The sequence below is a fragment of the Sminthopsis crassicaudata genome, chromosome 6 (assembly GCF_048593235.1).
Source record: "Sminthopsis crassicaudata isolate SCR6 chromosome 6, ASM4859323v1, whole genome shotgun sequence".
In the NCBI taxonomy this organism is placed as follows: domain Eukaryota; kingdom Metazoa; phylum Chordata; class Mammalia; order Dasyuromorphia; family Dasyuridae; genus Sminthopsis; species Sminthopsis crassicaudata.
This window is the reverse complement of record NC_133622.1, coordinates 34572505-34591471: the sequence shown is the minus strand read 5'-3', so window position 1 is coordinate 34591471 and position 18967 is coordinate 34572505. Positions and strand designations below refer to the sequence as shown.

Here is an 18967-nt window from a genome sequence, read left to right as displayed (position 1 = left end):
TGACAAACATGAAAGAGACACCCATTGTCATGTCATAATTACAGAAATCAAGGTATAACCAGCTCAGTTTACATGGGCATTGTAATTTCATGATAACAGTGTTTCCTCCATTGCCATGCAGCTCTAGTAGCAGCCAAGGCTGCCACATTTCATGCTTCTAATAAAATAACACTCCTGTCAGAAGTCTGTCTGTGCTAGATTCTGCTTACCCTGAAGGCTATTTTTCTTTTTTCCTTTTCTTTTCCCTTTTTTTGAGGGAAGGGGGAGTAGAAGGAGGCAAGGGATAAACTTAGTAATCTAGCATCAGTGTCTACTGTGTTTTATTAACTTAATTATCAGCTATTTATGAAAAAAGTTCCAAACAATAAGAAGGGAAATCTCTTAATTCACAAAATAGAGAATATGTCTCCTGTCAACTGTAATGGTCAACTGGAAAAGCTGAGATAGGACATATATATATATATATATATATATATGCCGTAGGCAAGATTTGAAATTGGGACTCTTGTGAGCCTGTCCACTGGGGGAGGAGGGAGGTTGAACCTTCACCATAACAAAGAGTACTTGATTTATCACAAAATCAGTGCCTAAACGCTTTAGAGTACATTGAAAGTATGTGAACCAATAAAAAGTAATATTAAAAAATGCTCTTCATGGCACATGTTTTTATAACATACTCCAGGTGACTGTAACTTCACCCACTCAGGCTACCTGATGATCTACCAGTATGGCTTAAGATATTCTAACCATGGGCACTTGAAAGAGAAATAACAAGTAGAATATTAGGTAAAAATTTAGAGAATAAAAAGTTGGCATTCTAAAAGGGGAAATAAAGTCAATCTCTGTATCAAAAATAAAAATAAATGCAAAAAAAATCCTTATCAAGGTTGACTATGTAGCCTAAATTGTAGGAAATGGTCCCTTTAAAATAATTAACTAAAAAAGAAAAATGTAAAATACTACCTTCCTCAATACTTTCAAGTCATAAATAAATCACTTACATCTTGCCAAAAGGTCAACTTCTATAGTATGTTAATTATTTTACCTTCAACATGTTAATAAATTCCTTTATTTTTAGACTCCCCAAAGCTTATTAATATTAAAAAACTCTTTAATTATCACTATGTGATAAAAGGCAATATATACTCCTATGGAAAGAAGGAAGAAAAGAAAAAAGGGAAGGGAAGGGAAGGAAACAAAGGAAGGGAAGAAGGAAGGAAGGAAGGAAGGAAGGAAGGAAGGAAGGAAGGAAGGAAGGAAGGAAGGAAGGAAGGAAGGAAGGAAGGAAGGAAGGAAGGAAGGAAGGAAGGAAGGAAGGAAGGAAGGAAAGAAGGAAGGAAGGAAGGAAGGAAGGAAGGAAGGAAGGGAAGGAGGGAGGGAGGAAGGAAGGAAGGAAGGAAGGAAGGAAGGAAGGAAGGAAGGAAGGAAGGAAGGGAAGGAGGGAGGGAGGAAGGAAGGAAGGAAGGAAGGAAGGAAGGAAGGGAGGGAGGGAGGGAGGGAGGGAGGGAGGAAGGAAGGAAGGAAGGAAGGGAGGGAGGGAGGGAGGAAGGAAGGAAGGAAGGAAGGAAGGAAGGAAGGAAGGAAGGAAGGAAGGAAGGAAGGAAGGAAGGAAGGAAGGAAGGAAGGAAGGAAGGGAGAGAGGAAGGGAGGGAGGAATCTGTCACAATGTATGTCCCATATGAATATTACCTATTAAAGATTGATGATGATGATGATAGGAAGAATGGAATGAAATGAAAGATAAAAGAAAGGAAGAAGAGATGGGAGATGCAGGAAATAAGTGTGGGATGAAAAAAGGGTCAATCAGGAGGGTAGGGAGAAAACCCAAAAAGAGATCATTAAAGGTAGATACTGACAGATGATTTAGCAAACTTTCACAATGTACTAGGTATTGTGTTAAGAATCAAAGTATACAAGTACATTACAGAAAGACAGTCTCTTCATTTGAGGATTCTTGCATTTTACTGGAAGTGAAAAAACACATAAAGAAGCATTTAGAAGGGAATAGATCGGTTAAAGAATATGAGATTTGTGCCATGGCATGGAAATGACTAGAAAGTGATGTAGAAGTTTGAAAGTAGGCAAGATGAGGAGAAAACATTTCTATTCTGAGTCCAGAAGTGATTCCAAGGTCAAGGTCCAATGTTTCCATGGAAATGTAGGGGTGATGGCTTGGGTGGAGAAGGCATGCTAGAGATGAAATAAGAAAAAAACTGAGATCAAATCCCAAATGACATTTCCTAACTGGGTGACCATTGGAAAGTCATTTAACTATGTGGTACAGAAGAGAGTTTGGATTCAGAGTCAAGGAATCTCAATGTAAATCTTGGCGTCCTTGTTACACACGTGGTTTTTGCAAATCACTTAATCTCTCAGTTTGAAATTACTTATATGAAAAATAACAGGATCTTTTTCAGTTCTAAATCTATGACTATGGATTTCTCCATGCTTTAGGCAAATCTCAGCCATTAGGTTATACATAAGCTACTGATCTGTGTAAATTGTTTATCCATCAGGAGATCCCTATGCCAATGAAATCACAGTCCCAGATTAGCTATCATATTTTATCCTCCCCTGCCCCATATCTGCCTGTCCCCCAAAAAAATCCATACAAGAAAACAGCATAAAATAATGTATATATTATTTTCAGTCTCTAGAGGCAATTTGGACTGCAGTACATTCAGTACAATCGATCCAGGGTCAGTGCTGCCCATCATAGCAATGTGATCAAAATGACTGATACTTCAGGTCCCTGCTGAGCAGGCCACTACAAAGAAATACCACACTGCTTGTTTTGATTGAAAAGCATAGTTAGAATAGCTCCCAGAAACAATAAGGGTTTGGGTTTGTTAAACTCGAGAATGGACTGGCTATCCAGACCTCTCATGAACTAAATGACCTTTCAAGGTCTTTTCTAACCTAAGAGCCTATAGCCCCTACTTTAAGTCTTTTCTTACTAAAATTCAATTTAATTTTGGATTCTTTAAAACAATGCAAAATCCCTTTTTTGTAATATAGTAATGGATTTTTCTGCAATGTGTTCATTGCTCAAACATATGCTCAAGATATATTTATCCCATCATAATCATTCTGAGCACTGAATGATTTTTTGTTTGACCCTAGAATATCAGCCTTCCTCTGCATTAAAAACGGGAATAGGGATCTATTCGGGTTTTTTTCTTTTTAATATTTTATTTTTACCACTTACATGAAATATAATTTTAACGTTCTTTTATTAACTTTTTGAGCTCCAAACTTTCTCCTTCCATTCCCCCTCCTTGAGAAGATCAACAATTTGATCTAGGTTAAACATGTATAAGCATAAAAATAAATTTCCAAATAAGTCAGATTGTGAATAAAACATAGATAAAAGCAAACAAAAAAGAAAAGAAAAAGTATTCTTGATTTATATTCAATCTTCACCTTTCATCATAAGTCTTTCAGAAGTGTCTTGAATCATTGTATTGTAGAGAATAGCTAAAATATTCATAGTAGCTCATCATACAATATTATTCTCCATGTCTATAATGTTCTCCTGATTCTTATTTCACTTTGCATCAGTTCATGTAAATGTTTCCAGGTTTTTCTGAGAGCATCCTCACCATTTTCCATAGGACAATAATATTCTATTATAATCACATATAATAATTTATTCTCCAATTGATGGCCATCTCCTCAATTTCCAATTCTTTGCAACCACTAAAAACTGCCATAAATATTTTTGTACACATAAATCATTTGCCTTTTTCTTTTTATCTTTTTGGGATACAGAACTAGTAAGTGATATTGCTTAGTTAAGTGTGTATGCTTGATTTTATAGCCTATTGGGTTTAGTTTCAAACCTCTCTAGAATGGTTGAATCAGTGTACTTCTCACTGCATCAACAGTTCATTACTATTTTAATTTTCCCACATCACCAGCAACATTTTTCATTTTCCTTTTCTTAAATATTAGCCAATCTGATAAGTGTATAGTGGTAATTTAAATTTTTTTTAATTCATATATCTCTAATCAATAGTGACTTAGAGAATTTTTCATATGACCTTAGATAGTTTTGATTACTTTATCTAAAAACTGGTTGTTTATATCATGTGACTATCAATTGACGAAGGGTTTTTATTTCTATATAGTTTTTTATGTTTCAGAAATGAAATCTTTACCAGAGAAACCTGTCTGGTTTTTTTTCACAATAATATTACCAACTATATATTTCCCTCTATCCTATTTCTCTATCTTTCCTCTCTCTCTGTCTCTGTCTCATCTCTCTGTCTCCTCTCTTATTCCTCTGTCTCTTTCCTCCATTCTTAAAAATGTTTCATTTCTGACTTTTTCTTCTCCCAGTCTACCATCCCTTCTATCAGCACCTCTTTTATTTTATCTGGTTTCCCTCCTACTTTCCTGTATGGTAAGATAGATTTTAATTCCCAACTGAGTCAGTATATAATTGTCTTTTTGAACTGATACTGATAACAATAGGTTTGCATTCTTCCTTTCCCCCACCTTCTTGTCCCAGATCTCTTCTTCTGACTTCCTAAGTTATTGTGGACTAGAAAATGGTCTTACCCAACTTTTGGTGTCTCTGTTATTGCAGAATTTAATTTGAGGAATTATTATTAAGTTCTTTGAAAGTGAGTGTCGGAAAAGCTCAGTTGTTTCCTCTACTCTTCCCTCTTGTTTCAACCCCCAGAAACACCAATCCTAATTTTCAAAAAAAAAAAAAAAAAAAAAAAAAAAAACAGAAAAATGAAGTCTGAAATGACCAAATCATCAAACTTGACTAGCAGTCCTCTATTTGTGCTAGAACACTAGCAGTACTCTGGACTGGGTACATAGATAGATAGATAGATAGATAGATAGATAGATAGATAGATAGATAAAAATGGGTAGTAAATATTTCAGAAACTGCAAGAACATTAAAAGTCAATGTGGCTTTATTTTTAATATCCATATCACACCAACTTCATTTTCATTTTTGAAAGGCTTACTATGCTAAAAGATGAGAGGACAGTGTACTGAAGAGACAGTTCACATAGAGTTAACAAAATCATTTGGCCAAATTTCCACAGCTAAACTGGTGGACAACATGGGGCTAAGTGTGTGAGATAATTGAAAAGTTGTCTTTAATGGCTCAATGTTGACTTGTAGAACATCTCTTGTTAAATGCCCAAGGAATCTATATTTGTTTCTGTGCAGTTTTATATGGATGTCACTTAGCTGAATGATGGCATGCTTATCATATTAACAATTAACACCAACACATTGGATTGAAAGAGTCAGAAAAAATATCAGCAACAGATTGGGACTCAATACAAAATTTAATAGGGATAAATATAAAATCCTGTTTTTTTCCTCCTCCCCAAAATCAAAAGTACAAGATGAGAAGATCCAGGGCTCTTGTTTCAGGTGAGAGGGGAAATTGGGAATTTTACTGTTTAAGTTCACTAGAAGTCAACAGTATGTTGTGGCAATCAAAAAAGGGGGAAAAAACAGGTTCTTTGGTGGAATTTTTAAGTATAATATGCAGAATGAGATATATACTTGAAATAAAATGGAAAAATTATATTCCATGATGACTTCATTTAAAATACTATATTCGGGTCTGGGCACCATGTTTTCCAATGGCAATGTGAAGTTAGAGAATGCAGAAGAAAATGACTTTATTGTCAAACCCAAGACAAGTATGAATAATTTGAAAGAGACTTGAGATGCTTGGTCATCAGAAAAGAAGAGGAGAGACCTTTTAAGGGATTTCATATGAAAAGTAATTAGGCTTGCTTTGCTTAGCCTTGGATCAATGAGAGCAGTTGAAAAGAGTCAGCTTTCTGTCCCACTATTAAAGAATATCCAAATGATTAAAGCTGTCCAAAAATGGAATGGGCTGCACCAGGATATGATAATTTCCCCCCCCCAATAAAGGATTTCAAGTAGAGAGTGAATGACCACTAAGTTGGAGATGTCCCAGGTAGGGGTTCTTAACCTCAGGTCTGAGAATTTATTATTTTTCTATATTTTAGTAACATTTCAATTTCATTGCTTTTTTATAATCCAACATGTTTTGTCTTATGGACCTAAAAAAATTTTGGCGAAAAAACCATAGATTTTGCCAGATTTCCAAAGGAATCCATGATACAAAAAATTGTTAAGAACTACTGGCTTAAATCTGGAATTATGCCCAAAAAGTTATCAAAATGTGCATACCCTTTGACCCAGCCATACTGGGCTTATACCCCAAGGAAATACTAAAGAAGGGAAAGGGACCTGTATGTGCCAAAATGTTTGTGGCAGCCCTTTTCATAGTGGCTAGAAGCTGGAAGATGAATGGATGTCCATCAATTGGAGAATGGTTGGATAAATTGTGGTATATGAAGGTTATGGAATGTTGTTGTTCTATAAGAAATGACCAACAGGTGAAATACAGAGAGGCCTGGAGAGACTTACATCAACTGATGCTGAGTGAAATGAGCAGAACAAGGAGATCATTATACACTTCAACAATGATACTGTACGAGGATGTATACTGATGGAAGTGGATTTCTTCAACATAGAGAAGAGCTAATCCAATTCCAATTGATTAATGATGGACAGAACCAGCTACATCCAGAAAAGGAACACTGGGAAATGAATGTAAACTGTTATTTTTACCTTCTGAATCCAATTCTTCCTGTGCAACAAAAAATTCGGTTCTACATATATATATTGTATCTAGAATATACTGTAATATATTTAACATATATAAGACTGCTTGCCATCTGGGGGAGGGGGTTGGGGGAGGAAGGGAAAAAAAAAGAACTACTGGCTTAGAGGAAATTTATTTTGCTATTCACCTTGAACTAGATTGCCTCTCAAGACCTTTCAAATCCTGAAATTCTGTGATTCTGTAACCATGCTTCTGACAATGAAATAAGGTACTTCTTTGAAGAAATTAAAACCTCAGAATTGGTTTTAGGTCAAAATGTGATTTGACATTAAACAGATACACCCAGGTACTCTCTTTAAAATTATATTTTAAATTAATTATTTTACTGTGAAAATGATCTAAAATATGCAGGGGTTTAAGATTTAAGGTTTTAAGATATCAGAGATGTTTTCTGTTAAGTTATCATTCATCTCAATGATTTTCTGTTTTTGAGTTAACATTTTATCTGTACCCTAAGACTCCTGATAGATGTCTATTAATCAAGATTTGCTCTAATTATTCACAAGTAAGAAAACACAGGCAAAGTGAAGGCTGCATACATTAAGTTAAAAGTTAGAACTCTCTCTGTTGCAATTCACTTTACTGTTTTACCTAGAAATTCTCCCTTTGACAAGAAAGTGTTTTTATAGGAAAATATAACATAGTCCAAAATATTTGCCCCCTCTCCTAAACATTGTTTTTTTTTTTATTCTCAATATAACTGAAGCTAGGAAAAATAGAATTCTTACTAAATTTGTAGCAAGCAAATCATTAAAAGTTAAACTACTCCTGGGAATTTACCTGCAACCCAGGTCCTGCAGGAGATTCAAATATCACGATAAACTTTCTTGAAACTGGTTCAGGATTTCTTCTTTGTTTCTGCTCTAGTCCTTTGGATAGCCATGGGTTCATTTTTCCATGTGAAATATAGTGACTACCTGAGGCTCTTTCATTGCTATTGATCGAATAATACCTTGTCTAACTTATGCTCCCTTAAGGAACTAAAGGGAAAGAAAATTCATTGTAACATATTTTCCCACTTTAAAAGGAAAAGCAAAATGACTTGTCATAAATATTACATAAAAAGGAACTGTGTTGTTCTAACTCAAAAATATATACTTAAATTTGAAACAAAAATAGATTACTTCAACTGAACCAAGTGATGATTCTCTAAAGTAAAACTTTAGATTGATGGAACCCCTGGAGCAATTGTTCTGGAGAGCTGAAAATTTCTGGAAAGCTCCCTCTTGAGCATGAATTTCATAGTTCAATGATAAAAAGTATGAAACTCAGTCAAAGAGATATTTATATCAACCCAATACTTGATTTAATTCAGGCAAAAATCTGGATCACAGTATTTCCCCTATTCCTCAAAGGAAAATATATCTGCATGTCTACTATATGTTCAGATGCCCTTCAATTGTAGCATGCTTATTTAATTTCTACAAATAACAACAAAATATTCTGTTCAATTATCTTGCTGCCAGAAATTATACTTTTAGGAATCCTAACATAGCTAAAGCCCTTTAAAAACTGAGCCACAAAACCTTTGAACTATTTTAATCTTTTTCATGAACAGTCCTAATCATCAAAACGTGGTCAATTGTATGGTATTCTTCATTGATCTTTTCAGGTGCTTGTATTATTTTGAAATATTGTTAAGTCACAAACAGATGCTTTTTTATTAACAATTTTTGTTTCAATTTTCTCCAAAAATAAAGAGGTCATATTATTAAAATGAAGTTCTAGAATCTGGGTTACTTCTTGTAATAAAGCCCTGAACCCCAAATATAACCTAACCTGCTATGTATGAGGATAAGGATCAGTGGGAATATGTGAGTAACAAAAAATGAGGAAAATAAAAGTGAAAAAGGTAATGGGAAAAAGGAAGAAGACAAACAGAAAAGATAATAAGGAACTGATGACTCATAGCAGGAAGAAAGAGTTCAGAACAGGGCAACCTAACTCCTTCGGAAATTTCTAAAACAGCAATTTCAATTAGATACGTTTTACACTTAGATGTTATCAGTCGGTACCTGACAGATAAAACTTAATTCACATTATTGAACTCTATTTAATTGTAGTATAGCAATCAAGGCCCTATTACTCTAATGATAATTGGTGATGTGTTCCATGAAAAATGGTAGGTGAGAGATTCTAGGTATCAAGATATCCAGCTATATTTTAAGATGAGTTTCTCCTTCTGCAGAATTGTAAAAAAGATGTCTCTTTGGGATAATTTGATCCTGCTGGTAGTGGGAGACAAGGGAGGACTGCCTCTCTAGATTATTCCCATCCTATGCCCCTTACACTATACGACCATGGCAGAGATTGTTGGTCAGTCAACCTTGTCACTAGTAGAGGGAGATAAAGGTGGAATCATACCCTTGGAGACCAGGAATAGTTATACCTCCCTTCCATGGGCAGATAATTCTTTGTAATTCTTGGATCCCATATCCTTGTAGGAAGGCAGGGGGAGAGCCTCACTACTTTTCATCATACATACGTCCACTCCCTCCAAAAAAATTAACAAAGGATCCAATTACAAATAAACTTGTGTGATTCTCCCTTTAAAAAACAAATGTAAACAGAGCCTGAAATTCATTGAATTTCACCATTGACCCACAAACTCTTTAAAAATGAGAACCTCAAGTATTTTGTTTCTTATTGTTAATATGAATAAGAAATAGCAAGATAGCTCATCAATTTGTCTGACCCACATTCATCCTAATTTATGGAAGAGTACCCCAAATATACCCTACTGTTTCTCAGCATAATAGGAGGATTGCCAAGAGCTGGAGGATTGACATTTATGTATATATTCAATTATTCAGTTGCATGAGCCAATGAACTATAGAACACTCAGTTTTTTGTCTTTCTATATGTTCTCTAATAACATGGCTAGTTCATCTCTTTGTATAATAACATGGTAAAGTACTTTTCTGTCTGACTAGTTTTTTGCTTACTTTATATTTATTTTAACTGATCTTTGGATTTTTAAGAGAAATGAAGAAATTCTAGGACAAAGAGATAAATGTAGCTTCATATACATATCACTAAGATTTCATGGCATGGAAACCAAAACTTGATTATGGCTATAACTTAATATAAAGAAACAGAATTAGTAAAGGGAAAGTGAGAAGTATAGTACAATAAAAACTCATTTATACTCCCATAGGAAATTCTGAAACTGGAAGAAAGAGAAATGATAGAATATCTGGGTAAAGGAAGATAAAACAGACATGATTTGGACAAAGGAAAATACCATAGATGATTTGGACAGAAGAGGAAATAAATGAGTTTGAGGAATAAACTGTAAATGTGAAATGGAAGCATGATAACAGTGATAGAGAACTTCAATTAACAAACAATTTACCAGAGTTCTTTCTGTGCCAAAACTATAACATCTAATAACTTCTTGACTCGTCCTAGCAGTGATTTCAATCCTACAAAAGGTAAAGGAATTAAGAAAGATGACTTCTATTTGGGGTTTAATTGAACTAACAAATATTTGTTTTTGGTTTATGAGATTCTACATATTAAACAATTTTACTTGTTTAATATGTAGAACCTCATAAACTAAAACTACAGGAAAAATCAACCAACAAGAGATGGGAAAACATCCATAATGCAAATTTTAAAATATTTGTTTAATATGTAGAACCCCATAAACCAAAAACTACAGGAAAAATCAACCAACAAAAGATGAGAAAGCATCCATAATGCAATTCTGAAGACAAAAGAGAGAGAATTCTAGTGAAGAAGAAAAATAGGATTTGTCTAAGAAGATCAATGTGAACACAGAGATAATTATCCAATAATATCCAATAATTATCAAATTATATTTGAAAAATGCAGTGTGTAAAGTATGGAAAGCTAGCTAACAATAAAACAAAAATATGGTAAAATCATAAAAAATAGTTTGAAGGGGGATAGCATGAGTTCAAAATGAGCTCAGACTGGTAAGGAACGTGAAGAAGGACAAAAAATGTGTTTTTTTTGAGGGGGAGTTTAGCTATTGTAAGAGGGAAAAATTAAATCAAAAAGATGAGATAGGACTTTTATGGTGAGTGACATAATAACTGACAAGAGAGGTAGGCAATGTTCTGTTTTCTCTACCAAGGAGAATGATCTTTTTTTTTTTTTTTTTTTTTTTTTTTTTTTTTTTTTTTTTGGGAAATGGCAGAACTACAATCATTAACAGGAAGTGGATACACAGGAAAATAGAGAGTATCTAAATGTCCTTAAATTAATTCAAGTTTCCTGGAGTAGAAGAAATATATTTTAGATGCTAAGATAACATGGAGATACAATCACCAATGTCACAGATACATGGAAGATTAAAGAATATGAAAGATGTACCAAAAGATTGAAGAAAGGAAATGTTTCTACTTTCAACCTAAAACATAAAAGGAAGAGGACCTGCAAACTATATATAAATGACCTTGAATGTGTTTCCTGTGAAAATTCTAGAAAGAATCATGAAAAAAGACATTTGGCAAAGAGAAGCATCAATTACAAAGAGCCAGCATGGCTTCATCAAGAATAAGCCATGCGTAACTAATTTCATTTGCTTTTTTTAATAGGATTACTAAACTGGTAGGTGAGGGGAATGCTTTGGATAAATTCTACTGAGATTTTAATCAAAGCTTTTGATAAAGTGACTCATATGCTTCTCATGCATAAGATGGAGACGTATATTAGATCATAATCTAATTGGACGGATTCATGTCTAACTCCGTGGTCAAACTCAAATTATGCTGAAAACCAACTCGACAATGGGTCTCTGGTTGAGTTTCACAGGGATGTGTGCTTTTTAACATTTTTGTCCATTATTGGGACACTGGAGATGACATGTGATCAAATTTACATGTGATAAAACTTGGAGAAATAGCTAACATACTACATGTCAGAGTTGGAATAAAAAAAGAATCATGACAATCTAGATCATTGAACTGGTTGTAGTAAGATGAAATACAATAGGGGCAAATGTAAAAATTTTATTTGGGTTCAAAGAAATCAACAAATATAAAAATGAGAAAAGCACGGTTTATACAATGTGGTTCTGAAAAAAAATCTCAAATATATATTAGACTTCAAGCTCAATATGAGGCAGGCGTGTGATATGAAAAAAGTTAGCTCAATCTTGGGTTGTATTGAGAAGAGTCATACTATTCTATTCTCACCAGATCTCATTCAGGTCTTCCAAAGGATAGCAACTGATACAGAGTGGTGTAAGGAAAGCTAGATTATAACCTGCAGAAGTGAACACATGAAGAGGTATATAATAATTGTTTTCAGTGGTTTAATGATTTCCATAATCTTTATGTGAAAGCAGGATTAGGTTTATTCTGTTTAGCCCCAGGAAGCAAAAACCAAGAACATATGAAAGCTGACAAGAGGTATACTTAGGCTTTAAGTTAGGAAAACCTCCTAATAATTAAAGCTGTCAAAGAGTGGAATGGGCTGCCTCAGGAGATGATAGATTTTTCCTTTCATGAATGCCTTGTAGCAGAGGCTAGACAATCATTCATTTAGTACATTATATCAAGGATTCCTTTAGTATAGAAGTTGGACAAGTTGGTGATTTCCCTTTCAACTGATTTTTTTGTTGTAATGTGATAGATTTCAGTTAACCTTCTATGTCATTTCAATATCTGATTCTTATGTACATATGTAGAACAGCTTAATATTGGTAAAACAGATTGGAACTGAATTATATCAAATATCTTATGTTTCCTTCTTAGACTAAATCATAATTCAATCCCTAAAGGAAAAATTAACGCTTGCCCATTTTCAGGTTAAGGCTTTAGGTAAAATTAATCTGTATTGGAGAATGAGAGTATAATTTAAAAAATGTTGATATTTATGATCAAATCTTCTATTTGTGAATGTGTCAAATGTTAGATGACTAAGAGTCCTTCTACTCATTTTAATAACATAAGCAATAAAAATAATAACTTCTCTATTGATCTTTAAAGTTACAAAATAGCTTTATATATCATATCATATGAGCCTCATTACAACCTCATAGGATTGGTCCAATTATTATCTCCACTATACAGATATAGAAACTGAAGTTGAAAAAGATCAAGATACCCAGGTTTGTAAAACTAATAAGTATCAGGGGCAGCAGGTTTTCTTGTCCACAAGTCCAAAGTTCTATCCATTATGCAAAACTACTTCTTGGGTAAATTTTTTCATATGCTACTGAACATGTTTGCTTACCTATAAAATAAATAGAGTGAAGTAGATTACTTTTAAGGTCTTATGTTTCTCTACTTCTAAATGTATATTTTCTCTGATAGAAGTATCATAATTCCTGTGAATACATCCAGCCATTCTGGAGAGCAATTTTTAACTATGCTCAAAAAGTTATCAAACTGTGCATACCCTTTGACCCAGATACGTTACTACTGAGCTTATATCCAAAAGAGATTTTAAAGAAGGGAAAGGGACCTGTATGTGCAGAAATGTTTGTGGCAGCCCTTTTCATAGTGGCTAGAAAGTGGAAACTACGTGGATGCCCATCAATTGGAAATTGCTGAATAAATTGTGGTTTATGAATGTTATGGAATATCATTGTTCTGCAAGAAATGACCAACAGGACGATTTCAGAAAGGCCTGGAGAGACTTACATGAGCTGATGCTGAGTGAAGTGAGCAGAACCAGGAGATCGTTGTATATTTCAACAACAATACTATATGATGATCAATTCTGATGGACGTGGCTCTTCAACAATGAGATGAAACAAATCAGTTCCAATAGAGCAGTAATGAACTGAACCAGCTACACCCAGCGAAAGAACTCTGGGAGATGACTATGAACCACTACATGGAATTCCTAATCCCTCTATTCTTGTCCGCCTCATTTTAGATTTCCTTCACAGGCTAATTGTACACTGTTTCAAGGTCCAATTCTGTTTTGTACAGCAAAACAACTGTTAGGACATGTATACATATATTGTATTTAACATATACTTTAACAGGGGGCAGCTAGGTGGCGCAGTGGATAGAACACCAGCCCTGAATTCAGGAGGACCCGAGTTCAAATCTGGCCTCAGACACTTAACACTTCCTAGCTGTGTGACCCTGGGCAAGTCACTTAACCCCAGCCTCAGGGGGGGGGGGGGGAAACATATATTTTAACATATTTAACATGTATTGGTCAACCTGCCATCTGGGGTAAGGGGGAGGAGGGGAAATATTAGAGCAAAAGCTTTGGCAATTGTCAGTATTGTAAAATTACCCATGCCTATATCTGGTAAATAAAAACTATTATTAAAAAAGAGGAAAAAAAGAAGTATCATGATTCCTAATCATCAATTATATATCAAATTCAGTGTCTATTAAATATACAGTATTCAGGTAGACTTGCAGTTTTATATTATATATCATTTATCCAAAATCTAGATTTATTAAAACAGAGAAGATATCAAAGATCATTCATTCCATGCATAAAAAAACAAATGTGCATATTTATTCTACTAAACGTATTCCTCCATGTTCAAATTTCTCTAGTTTGGGCATTATAATGCTGAGGCTGAAATGTGATCTCACTGGAGACTGAGGATATCTGCATTCTGCAATGTTTGTTTACTCTTATGTAAGCCAGTCATCCCTCTGCACTAGATAAGTTGTTCCTGCGGTGAAACCATGGCAGCTCCAGGAGCTAGTCAGAACAATTTTAAAAGAGAGATTGCAAATGTGCTGGCGTGAGTGCTGGGTTTGTCTGACTCAGCCACAGCTTGTCTGGGTCCACCTCTTTGCCTCAGTTGACATGAATAAACTATGAAGAGGTTCTGTTCTTTAAACCAAGAATTTCTATAAATCCCAATGAATGCTGAGAAGCATCCAGCAACATTTCAGGACAGAAAGGAAGAAACGTGGTCAATGAAAATAAACCACGTTTTCTGAACTAGAATTAACACAAAAATAATCTGTTCTCATTTAAAATAAGAAGTTACATAAGGGCAGGCTCAGATGAAGGGATCAGAGTATCCTTAAAATTGACTTTGTGCCATGATTTCATGTTATGGGAAAATTTTTCACAAAGAATTGAATAAAATAGATTATGACCAATGTTTACAGTCTCCTTTACCCCTACTGACCTCTGAAACGGGTAACTCAAGAAGCTAGCTACAGCATTTACTATACCTTAAAAATAGAATGGTTTTATTTTTATGTTGTTTTTGTTTGCTTTAGAAAGTGGGTCTTTCTTTCATATTTTCCTTCACTTAGGTGGCCTTTATAGAAATCAGACCATTTATACTTATGAGGTCTTGAAAAATAGTGTGTCAGGGACACATCTATCTGAAGAATGTGATTAGATATTTCTTGCCCACTGATGTTACAAACATCTGTCAAGCTTTTTACAACAGAGACTAGTCCTATATCCCCAACTGTTTCTGGAGTTCCAAACAGTCTTCTTATAACCTCAATTAAGCAGAGATATGTCTGTCTTCTTGAGCCATATCTACTTTGTCACCATATTAATGAATAATAACACAATGCCCTTTATACAATCATTAATAATACATTGAAATAATATCAATACATGTATAAATAGATTGAAGGCATGAATTATTAAATAACATAATTAGCAGAAGTTACAGAAGAGGATGATGAGGGCTAAATCTTAGCAAAATTATGACCTAAGTAATACTGTATTCTTGAGTGGCCAGAATCATTTTCTCTCTTCGGCTTCTCTTCTTCTTCTACTATAACCAAAGATTCAAAGCATTTGTGTTCTTCCCATCATTTTCCTGGACCCTATCACTCTTTGTCGTGAGTAAAATCTATATCAAATTTACTCAGAGTAAGGTTGGAAAGCCCATGAATACTTAAAATATTTTCAACTTTATCAGCAAGATTTCCATCTTTTTCTTTTAAGAAAACAAGAAACCTTATCAAAAGCAAAGAATATTCACCAGTAGGATTGTATGCACCAGTAAGCAAATGAAGGAAGAGTTTTGCTTTAGTGGGAGAAAGTATTTTTATCAAATGATATTATGTGTTTAGTAATGATCAAGGACAAAGTTGATAGCTTCAGTTACCCAATTGGGAGAGACATTGATGGCAATAAGGTCTTTGGGGAGTTTAGGTCTTTAGAAATCAATGAGATCAAATGGGAAATAAAGATTATGGCTCATGATAATTGCCCACATTTTGAAAGATTGAAAGATGATTGAAAGAGACCAGTTTATGAAGAGCTTGGCTATGTCTGCAGAGCAGTAAGTTAATTTAAACTGGAAAATAAATCTGTCTTTTGTCTCCTTTTTGTTTCACTTCTCTCCCTGAAACCCATCTTCTATGCTAATTCTGTCTTGGCTCTATTTTCCATTGAGGCTAATATCATTAAGTTAATTAGAACTAAGGAGTAAATGGCTTATAATGGTTTCCAATGCTCACCTCTTGAAATAACATGCTAATTTTCAAAACTACCTTCAATTCCTTAACCTAAAGAAGTGGGTATAATGAGAATTTTCCACTCTTCCCTGAGAATCATTTCCTAATCCCCATCTATATTGGTGCTCTCTTCCTCTGGTTATCACGTGGATATTTGCATATTTATATGTTACATTATCCAATAGAATGTAAAGACTCTAATGGCAAGGAATCGGGTTTGATTTGACTTTATGTTTAGAGTGCTAGACATCAGACATCATACAATGGAGGTATTTAACAAATGCTTCATGAAATTTATTGAGGGCAGAAATTGTCTTTTATCCCCACAGCATTTAGCACAATGTCTAGCACAATGGTAGTGGCCACCAAAATGTTTATTAACTTATTTATTAGATTGTCTTTAATAACACGAAAGAAAGTATTTATGATCAAAAGCTTCTTTCCATGAATCTCTCAAACCATTACAGGCAGAATTCTACATATGAGGATAAAGGCGGGACCCAGTTTCTAAGAATATGATTCATAGTTTGTAGTTTGAACATCTTCCCACGTGTATCAAGCTTCATTCTGATTGTTGTCTGTCTGTACTCAATAGAGCATTGTTGGTGGTGGTGGGAGCTCTAAATCTTGGTTTTATTCTTGTGGGAAAATCTAAGTTGAAAAATGTCAGCTTGTCAATAACTTATAAGAGAGTTGCTTAGAGGTCCCATTAATGACTTGCCCCTGGTTACACAGACAGTATATGAGAAAAGGATATGAAATCTCGATTTTCTGACTCTAAGAGTAGCCTTCTATTAAAGATAGAGATGGAGCAAGAGTGAAGGACAGAGAGGAGGTGTGAGGGGAGGGAATAGGGATAAGGATGTGGTTAGAACATAGGGACTGTATTGGTGATTACATGGGCACAGGCAACTCTAGCAGGCTCCTTAATACGAGTCAACAATTTCTTTGCCACTTAAAGTCTTGGAAAGTTGCCTGGGACACTGGCATTTTACATGATTTGTCCATGATCACAGAGACCACATTTATAAGAAGCGGGGCTTCAGTTCAGTTCTTCATGATTCCCAGGTCAGTTCACAGTCCACTACACCAAATGTATATGGATATAATAGATAACTTCTTGGAGGGGGAGGAGGAAATTTGTGATCTAGATAGAGGATAGAACCTCTCTTCACTTCTGAGAGGTTCAACACCAGGCAGAAGGGCCACATGCTCACATCTATTAAATATCAGAGACAGGTCATAAACCAAGATCTTAACTTAAAGGCCTTCTATCCACATTGGAGTTCCACTTGCATCTAAGTAAAGGTTTTGCATACATTAATATGATATGAACTCCAAATCGCTGATGAATGTTTTAAAATAAATTATTTTCCTATATACTCATTATTATTCCTAGTAATTTTCATTGTAAAGAAGAAAGGTTCTGACCTGAATTAAATTAATACAAATGAGCACTTCTAAGAAAAGTGCCCATACTATATTGTCATTTCCCATAAGAATATTATCAAGTAAATATTTTATTGTGAGAATATACAAAATGATTCGTTCTCTTGTGACATGATTTTAGTGAGGGGATGGATGAATATTTAGTTAAAATAATAAATAGAAATTAAACAAGTTACCTTCAGGCCCTGAAAAAAAAAATCCACCAGTGAACAGGATTATACAATCACTTCCAAATTTCAACGTTTGATTTCAATGCATGAGTAGTTTGCCTGAATCTCAAAACCCTGGTATTCATCCCATATTAGAAAAAGCTGTTAAATAGTCAGCTTAAAACTAAGAAGCACATTTAGAATGCAATCTAAGCAGCTGTTATGTTATGCTGATTACATGCAATGTACTTTTAAGTAATACCTAAGGAGGATATTTTCAGAGCGGTGTACTGAGATTGAACTCCATACTATTAGTGTTAAAACATTTCTGTGACTATTTGAGAAAGTCTTCATTCTCCTCTCTTCTATCAAAGATGCCTTATAATGTAGAAAGGAAAGGGAAAAAAAACAGAAAATATCATTCAAAGCAGACAGAAGGAAGGGAGGGGAAGTACAGGAGACAGGTAGTTGGGAGGCATGGACTCCAGATCTGACTTTTCTATTGATTAGCTTTGTAATGCCAGAAATCTCCTTCCATCTCACTGAATCTCAATTTCCTCACCTACTGAGCTCTGTGACTGCCATTCTACACATATATGTGTAATTTACTGGATTACCTTGGAGATCATCTGGGCAATAAGAGAGAGAGAGAGAGAGAGAGAGAGAGAGAGAGAGAGAGAGAGAGAGAGAGAGAGAGAGAGAGAGCACTCTGAAAAGAATACTAAGGTTTAAATCAGAAAATCTCAGTTCTAATTATGGTTCTGCCATTTTCAAAGTATTAGATTTTGAGCAATTCACATTTTATAGTTTCCTCTTTTCCACAATTGTGCATAACAGTTGCCATAAAAGACTTTTTTTCATTAAATTAAGGGTAAGTCCCCTTGCTGTTGTTTAAGCATTTTCAGTTATGTCCAACTCTGACCCCATTTGGGGATTTTCTTGACAAAAAATACTGGAATGGTTGGCCAATTCTTTCTCCAGTTCATTTTGCAGATGAAGACACTGGTTCAAGACATGATTAATTGTCTTGCCCGGGGTCCCACAGCTAGATAAGTGTTTGAGGCTAGCTTTGAACTAAGAAAGATATCTTTCTGACTCCAGCCCTCCTATCCACTGCACCATCTAGCTGTCCAAATCTTCTCTACTGAATCAATGTAATGATTTTGACTAGCTATAAAGGAAACATATCAGAAGTGAATCAAGATCCTGGTCATACTCTATAGGATGTGGACAAAACAGCAACATCAGTTCATATTAAAGCATGTGAATTCTGACAGCTATAAGCA

General features: G+C 34.7%; 1 long non-coding RNA gene across 2 annotated transcripts in view; it reads left to right on the top strand.

The window, feature by feature from the left end:
- Positions 1–18967, top strand: part of LOC141546919 (uncharacterized) — a 79512-nt gene that overhangs the window by 13068 nt on the left and 47477 nt on the right. The gene's annotated exons all lie outside the window — the stretch shown is intronic.